We start from the raw sequence: 9,031 nt of genomic DNA on the forward strand, positions 1-9,031 counted from the left end.
GCTAGGGTAACTAATTGACTTGAATGTGCTAGTAAAAGTAAAAGCAGAAACAAACCCAGTGTGTGTTGCTGTCAAAGGACCTGGCAGCATGACTGTTATGATTAACTCCCAGTTCCCAGTTAATAGTCTCTTAATAGCAGAATCACATGATTCCTTAGCCAGAATGTGTTTTATTAATAAAAGCAGATTTTAATAAAACACTCATTTCAATAATCTCCAACATAAATTACTGTAGTAATCTTAGTGATTAATTTTGATTAAATAGAAGTGAAAAAATGCTTTGATGTTAGACACATAAAAAGCTAACATTAAATTAGAGAGGTTTAAAAAACTGCTTTTTTTTTTTTTTTCCTTTACAAGTTGCCTCACCAACTCTGAATTATTGCCAGCATGATGGGGATGTGGAGCTAAATACTGAATTAGGTCCTGGTGTCGTAGTTGATAGTATACAAAAGGACTGCTCTGCTTCTGTGGAGACTTATTAAAGTCACTGAGGCCCTGCATGAGCACAGCAGTATGCCCTGACTGTCGGATCAGAGCTTTTGTCACTGCTGCACTATTCTACCATTTGTTTCTCGTTTGACAAGGTTCCATTTACCTGAAAGATGTGAAGAATCTAGACTCTTCTCTAGCATTTGTTTAGGTACCATTTTTTTAGGAGCAATGTTTGCCAGCGAAGAGAAAGACTAGATCCTGAAATTTCTGTAGTTCTGCTCCATGCAGTTCACCATCAGGAAGCTTTATACTGAAAGCATGCATGTGTGCAGTAAGTCTTCTCCCACCTCCTCCCATCCCACACCCTGTCCCCAAAATACCTACGTTTCTGTCTTCCTCAAAGCAAAAATCAAGTTAACATTGTTCTAAATAGGCATTCTCCTAGTGAGCTATGTTATTGCAATGTTTTTCAATGTAGAGGATATATCTCTTCTCCTCAGATCACAGATCAGCTTTAGTGGGAGGCATAAAAATGTGAGAACAGACTGTTTCCTGACAGCAGTCACTACATTTCCAAATGCTCTGGAGGACTGTCTAACTATGCAGTAGGCAGACAGGTGAATCTACCCAATTGAAACATCTTCTCATGATCTCTTTCTCATCTAGGCATTGACTTCAGCTCCGAAACTTGCATTTTATGTCCATTCCAAACAATTTGCTGCTGTTGTAGTTCTATTTTTTGGATATTTGTGTCAACAACTTGAGGAGCCTTTGTTTAGTTGCTCTCTTTTCTTCGTTTTTTGTATCGGAGAATATTGCCTTTCAGCCGTAGCAGTTAGAAATCACCTAGGGCCACTCCATAGAATGAACTGTCTAGGATCACTGGAAGGTATTTCGCTGCAGAGGCCTCCTGCTTTGCAGCGTGCTTCCCCAGGGCCCAGAGCTGACTGCCTTTGCACTGCAATGCAAGGTAGATTTTGATCTTGTTTTGGAACGCACAGTTCCTCTGACATGACAGAGTCAGTGCATTTCTGGCAGTAGCAACTTTGCTTAATGCAACCCACAGGCTGCTTAAGCAATTTGTTTGTTTGTTTTCTACTTTTATGCATAGCCCATTTTTGCTTTAAGTACATTTAGGTGGTGTGGGTTACTACAGGCTTCATTGTGCTATCTCCTGGTCATGCCGATTGGTTTACTATATTAGAATTCCCCTAGAAGTTCTGCAGGTTGCTAAAATTAGACGTTAAATACGTATGTAAGTAATCTTTTAAAGCATAATTACAAAAATGCAATTTCTCTTGCATTCCCTTCCTAGTTAGATCACAAAAGGGACACACCAGAAGCATATTTTTAGCTAATGTCATACTTAAACACCTAGGCGGGGGGTGGGGGGAGAAAGTCTGAAGATCTTAGATTACATTATGACTAAGGGTTTAACTGGGGTGTGTTTCAAAAAAGAATTAAAGCACTGTTGAGCTGGATCTGGAAGAGACCAAAAGACTCCAAAAGCCAGTCATGACTCTAGGGCTATTATTTATGCTGTCTGACTTCAGGTACTTTCCTTCAAGGACAGAGGTATCCACCAGTTGGATAAAGCTTTGGTTAAATGACTGAGCTCTGCTGGACTCAAGGAAGTAGGAGAGGCATGTTGCTTTGGGAAGTTGTTCTGTGGGTGAGGTATCACATGGGGTGGTACGGTTCAATACGGCCAGATGGATCCTGGGGACAGAGCCCCTGGCAAGCCTGTGGAAGGAACGGTGTCCATCAGTAGGCTGCGAACTTTGGAGAGAGGTTTGAAGTACAGAAGATCCCTACAACCTGGATCTCCTCAGTCTCTCCTGAATCCAGGCTATTTCACTTCTGCCAACCTTGATTTGAGAGGCCTGTGCCCTTGCAATGGGTATGATGAAGTTGCAGTTTTAATCCTGGATTTTCAGTATCCATGTGCTTTTTTCAAGCACGGTCAGGGCCCATCCCAGCTTAGTGAAAGCTGTTCCACAGAAGGCTCCTCACCCACCCAAAACACTGGTTTTCAAGTATGTGAGTTTCCAAGAGCCTGAGGCAGAACTGCAGAATGTTTTATATTTTCTAATGACAAAAATGTGATTTTTCTGGCAGTTCTCTTGGTGGTAAAAATCAGACATTGTACATCTTTACTTTAGATGAACTCAGTTTAAGACAGGCATCGGTTGGCGTTATGTTTGCTGGGTCTCTGAGCTCCAAAGGCCTGCTGAAAATTGAACAAACATTTCTTTCCATGTTTCTCACCGTACACATTCTGCCTATGAATCCATCACCAGCCTAATAGATCAGTATGTGCATAGTACTAATTTTCTGTAATGCAGCAATTGGGAGATCTGCCAGAGTGTGTTAAAATAAATTCGGCTGATATGTTAGGAGTCAGTTTGCACAGCAGCTCCATTTTTGTACGTAAACAGATCATATACACACGTGCATACACATATTTGTAATATACATATACACGTAGATACATACACACACAAAAAGGGTCATCTTAAACGTTGCTGAAAAATTTGGTGATACCTTTACAGCAACTCTGAGTTCTAGAGTCTGTAACTAACAATCTCAATAAGATTTTCCTGGAGAGTTTTCAGACCTGGTCTAGAAGTAAAGGACAGGTGTGCTTTGTTACCACTTGTAAGGTTTGAAACATCCAGACTCTGATTCTGCTGGTGCTGTGAATGCAAGAAGAATAATACGTTTTACAGTACAAAACTGTTGTAAAGTCAAGATCCAGTCCTCTGAATTGAGGGAAATTCAGAATTGTTTCAGAAAATGGATTGGGTTTTTTCTTCCAGCTGTCTGGCCTAAGTTTTGCTGCGCTTTTATTGCACTTTGTTTTCCTTCCCTTCCAGCGAAGGTTAATGAGCAGACATCTCTGAAGAGAAAAAAAAAAAAAAGGTCTCTTGCAATATGGCTAGGCAGGTATGAGACTGCAATATTTCTAATTCCTGTAAGTCTTTCTGTCTTTGGTGTGGAAGTAGAAGAGAAAGGGCACACATTTCTATTTAATTTAGTTTGTTGATCATTCTCTTTGATTGCACTGTAATACGTGCCTTCAGTTGCTGCCTGATACAGCTTCCTCTGAATTGTATTGAAGCATTCTGCTGCTGCCTGAAGAAAGGTCTCACCTCACGTCAATATGTTGCACCACACAGATATTCTCTCCTAATAAGACCAATCAACCCCATTTAGAAAGGGTCACTGGCTGCTGCAGGAGAGGGTACGGAATTCGGTACCCCTGGAGGTGGCGTGCTAATTGTGAATGTGCCACGCAGAGAGGCTGACAGCCATGCCATGCTGCCTGGCTTGTTGCTAGCGTGATGAGGTGTCTGGGCACAGGTATTCTAGGTTTGCTGGGTTTTCTGAACACAGTTTATGGGCTTTTTTTAAATTAATTTCTCTGTAAAGACCAGAAAGTTGTCTGTTCCTTGGAGCTTTATAAGTAACCCAAAGGGAAAAGACATCCAGTCCAGGTCAGGGCAGTTCTGCATTTACTGTCTTTGGGCTGCAGCAAGCATAAAATTCACACTGGAGCTCAAGGAGGTTTTAAATAGAAATAGGGTGTAGAATTCACTGAAGAAAGACTAAGATTTGCTAGGGATAACACAATCGCGCTACTGCGTAATCAGTTTACAAAAATGAGGGAGGAGGTTTTCCAGTGCGAAACACAGCCACTGGGTCAGGGACATACGAGTTGAATATGTTTTGCAGATGCTGAGTGAGAAAGTAACAGTTTTTCTGCCCTATCACTGCTTTTATGGTATCACACACTGCCATACAGGTTGTAGGTATGACTCAGCAGTGCTGAGCAGAAAGATTAATATTTTAACCAAGGACCTAATTGACTTAACAGCACTTTAAATAGACATATTCTCTGCAGTCGTCTTTGCAATCTAGAGGAGACAAGGAGAACTTTGAGAACTTGCAGAAATCATTAGCAGATATTGATCTATCAGCTAGGTCTTAGGAAGTCTTGACCATCCCACTGGTATCCCAGCACACACAGTGCCATCCCCATCCTTTCCTCCCAGCAGATCTGGTGAAAAGGTTCACCATACAAGGAGTGGTTCTGTTTGTTTGATATAAAATCTGTTTGCTTAGTTTTGTTTAGCTTTGTATTCGTTAGTTCTGGCAACTATAAACTCAGGCAAACAATATGATAGTGGCATGTCTAATAAATAATAAATACAGTTCTCACTGTATTTATTGTGTAAAACAAAACAAATACTGAAAGCATCCTCAGCTTGTTGAAACTTGGGGAAATCCCAAAGTGAGCAATAACAAATAAAACTTGCTATATTCCTGAAGGGGGCTGCACTTCCTATCTCACAGATAAATGTGGTATCTGTACAAGTACAATCCATATAAGTCTATTGGATATAAGCATATACCTAATGATAAAAATTTATTTAACTGCTTAAGAGCTGTCAGAAACAACTAGCATTCACTGGCCATTACCTTTAAAGGTTCTATTTTTACCTGGAGAAGGTGTTAGAATTGGTTTGTAAAGAATTCTTATTCTAGGTTTGTGTCCCAAAGTCGAATAAGATGATGTGTAAAATTGATACAGAACATTTCCTCAACAGTCATGTTTTTGGCACTGTGAAGAAGCGTTGTATTTTCCTAACTTTCCAGAATTTAATTCTGGTGAGCTTCCTCCAATATCCTGTTTTCAATGTCAATCTTTAGCATTCCTGTAGTTGAGTACATCCTGCACCTGGGGAGGACTAACCCCATGCACCAGTACATGCTGGAGGCCAACTGGCTGGAAAGCAGCTTTGCAGAAAAGGACCTGGAGGTCCTGGTGGAGCATCTGGGACTGCAGTAGGAAGAGCACTACCAGCAGGTTGAGGGAGGTGATCCTTCCCCTCCACTGCACTGGTGAGGCCCCATGTGGTGTGTCTAGCTTAGTCCCTGTCTTAGTACAAGAGAGACATGGATATACTGAGGCAAGACCGGTGGAGGGTCACTAAGATGATTAGGGGAGAGGAACATCTGTCATATGAAGAGAGGCTGAGAGAGGTGGGATTGTCCAGCCTGGAGGAGAGGAGGCTCAAGTGGATCTTCTCAACGTATATAAAGGCCTGATGGGGAGGGTGTAAAGAAGACAGAGCAAGGCTGTTCTCAGTGGTGGTTAGTGACAGGACAAGAGGCAATGGTCACAAACTGAAATACAAGAAATTCTGTTTAAATGTAGGAAAAAACTTTTTTACTCTGTGTGATTGAGCACTGGAACAGGTAGCCCAAAGAGATTGTGGCATCTCTGTCTGTGGAGGTATTCAAAACCTGACTAATTAGGATCCTGAGCAACCTGCTCTGGTTGACCCTGCTGAAGGCAGGGGGTTGGACTAGGTGATCTGCAGAGGCCCCTTTCCACCTCAATCCATGTGTGATGATTGTGTGCAAAGAGGATAGCGGCAACTGGAAGAAGACCGGGTAAGGGACTGATCAGTAATTACTGTCTTCTTTTAACTCTGACCTTTTCAACCATGTAGCAAGGCCTTCTCAATGAAATTTGGGGGAGTAAAGTGCCCACACACTTACTCAGGTTGGAGAGAGAGTAAACCTATGGGTGCAGAGGGGCTGTAAACCTCAATATCCCTGCTTCAAAGAAATTCAGGAGAGTATTGTTGAATCTGTTTTTTTTTTTATTATTATTTCACAATGATAACCTCAAAACTCATACCATTTGTCACAGCACATAAAGTTTATGCGTACATAAATATGGAAAACTGCAGTAGGATTGGCTTAATTTACAGAATACCTCCATAAGACTAGATGGCCTTAAAGGGAGAGATTTGATTTAGTTAAATTGCCTGTGGGTTACCACCTCCTTCCTAAGGTTTTTCATTAGAGAGCCTGCAGGATCCAGTCATTCATCTGTGTATTGTACGGCATTATTGTATGCTATGGTACTATAGCAAGCAGCTATGGTACTCCCTCTTGGAGTCAGCAATGAGTAAACTGAGACCTACTTTCCACTAACTAGCTTTCCCCCTGTGAATATTAGGATGCCTGATTATGGGGGGAAGCGGTTTTAAATTGCATGTGAGCATTTCAGTTAAACTACTGCAAACCTCTGCATAGTCACACTTGTGTTACTCTAAGAATTAGTTTTTTCCTACTTTTTCATGTTAAATTAATTGGGGTCCTCTAAAGGAAGAATGCCCATTTTGGGATTTGAACTGATCTGAACAAATTAGTTTATAAACAAGTTTACATTACAGTAGTACAGTTTTACTATGGAGACAGATAATTTATGTTTGAAGATGTCTTTGGGCTTCCTAGCTGTAAGTGCTGTGTAAGCTCTAGAATATTAACTGCTGTCCCAAGAGAGCTTGTCTACAGTTTTATCTTTAATTTCCGTGTACCATATTCAAATGGGTCTGGGTCACCATGTAGGGTAGCAAATCCAGTTGTCCAGGTTAGACCGGAGGGGCCACAGGGGCAGGGCAAAGAGAATGAGCAAAATCAAAACCCTGTACAGGGTAGGTGGGAACAAGGGGGTTAAGTCTGTGACTCTTTTTGCGACAGCATTTTCATGGATAGAGAAGCTACTCCACGTCAGGCTGAATATTTTGTCTCCAAACCCCAACTTTGCATGCGCGTCTTCCTGAGCTCTTACCCCTTCTATTATTTCTGATATGATTCAGTGTCCAGGATTCCAGCAAAATAATTATTACCAATAAAGGTCAGTGAAAATAATTAAATTTTCTGTATTTTCCAAATATACCTGTGCTGATGCCCAAATCTTTTTTTTTTTTTTTTTTTAAATACCTCAGGTCTTTACTGCATGCCTGCTTGATAATAAAATAGACTGTTTTCTTTTAATCACTAAAAGCACAGTGTAACATCTTTAAATGTAGTTTTATATTTGATTAGTTCTTAAGGACTTAAGGCCTTGTAAACCAAGGTCTCAACAGTGAAGCTGCAAATGGTGGTAGCAACTGAGTTCAGCTACAATAAGCCAGTATCAATACTAAATTGATTCCAAAGAGTTTTGTGCTGTCACGTATCCTGGCATCAGGAGAGGAACAAAGGGGACGTGTTGTAACAAGAGACTCCCTCAAACTCTGCCCTCAGTTCAACCCAGCTCTTCCACACAATCCATATAGGATTCAGATAGCTAAAATAAAAAAAAAAAAAAAAAAAAAAAAATCGGAGTATAAATAGGAATCTCCGCTTACCTGCTGTAGAAAGAAATGCAAAGGAAACACAGGAGGCTTGTTGTGGGCTAAATTCTACCTACAGATGTCAGTCTCTTCCTAGTAACTATAGAAAGTGATTATGCTCCTCAATTAAGTGCCTAAAAGTGCCTAAACCTGAGTTTTGGTCCCCCCACAATTCAGTTGTGCACTTGTATAATGTTGATTCCTTTCTCTGTATGGCTCTTTTCATACAGGAAGCTTAAAGAGAATAACCGCTCCTGGGTCCAAACCAGGGCATCCACGCACAGCTATAGTATAGAGAATAACAAAAACCCAGATATACCCTATATCATCTCAGGTTTCCCTAGAAGAGCAGTAGTCTGATTATCAGGAGTCCCCTCCTTTTATCTTTTGTATTTCTAAAACCCACAAAGCAGAACAATTCATGTAGCCTGTTTAATCGTCTTGCTTAATCATTTAACCCATGCATGAAAAGGTGTAGGAAAACAGATGACTGCAATAGTAGCCGTGCATGTGCACTTCCGTGTGGCAGTATCAGGTCTGCAAGTTGACTCAGTAATCCAGTTTTTTCTGAATTGATGAATCACAATGTGGTAAAACCACATCAACCAGATATTTTCTTCAGGTGTAAACACACCGCCCAGTCTGTTACATACATTGAATCAAATTTATTTTTACTCCTCTTTCTCTCTCTTTCTTAAATGTATTAGCTGTGAAATCTAGCAGTTTTGAAACACAGAAGGGATAAGTCTGTTTGAGGAGAAGGTAACTAATAAGGCACTACAGAGTTTTTGCAATGGGCCAGGATGAAAATTGTTCAAAAAAACTTCAGAACAAAACTGACCACTAGGTACAGAAATTAGGATCATCGGGAGGAGAGTCTTAAAGGGTAGATGTAGCTGGTTTGTATCATCTTGATCTACATGTGTCACTTGCAGATTGAAAATTTCAAGCCATCCTTTAGTTTCCGCTTGGGGGGATAAACATTTAAAACAGAGAAAGAATCAGTAAATTTTTCAGTGCCATTGTAAGCAAAGACTCAGTTGGATCCCCGGAAAAGTTGTTAAAACCTCCTCAGAACTAGAATTTTATTTGCCCAAAATCTGTGGCTTCCAGGGAATAAATTCAGCACCAGGTTGAGCACCAAGCTTTATTTCAATATATGTCTTTGATTACTTGCAGGAACTGTGATGCTATTTATATGTTCAGCCTTTATTCTGTTAAGCTAGACTGCACTGTCTTCAGCAACTCGCAAACGATGTGTGATGTTCCCTGTTTAAATCCATATTTAGAAAGGGTTGTGTGCACTTTACAATCTATATCCCAAACCAGGTCCCTTAAGTAGATCTGTCTTCTAAGAGAGACAATTTGAGAAAGCCACAGATGTTTGGTGCATGATATAT

At 40.6% G+C, this 9,031-nt stretch overlaps 1 protein-coding gene across 1 annotated transcript in view; it reads left to right on the forward strand.

The window, feature by feature from the left end:
* The window catches only part of EPHA3 (EPH receptor A3), a 231,713-nt gene that overhangs the window by 153,937 nt on the left and 68,745 nt on the right, over positions 1–9,031 (forward strand).

Source organism: Pygoscelis adeliae, unplaced genomic scaffold (assembly GCF_000699105.1).
Source record: "Pygoscelis adeliae isolate BGI_AS28 unplaced genomic scaffold, ASM69910v1 Scaffold124, whole genome shotgun sequence".
Classification (NCBI taxonomy): domain Eukaryota; kingdom Metazoa; phylum Chordata; class Aves; order Sphenisciformes; family Spheniscidae; genus Pygoscelis; species Pygoscelis adeliae.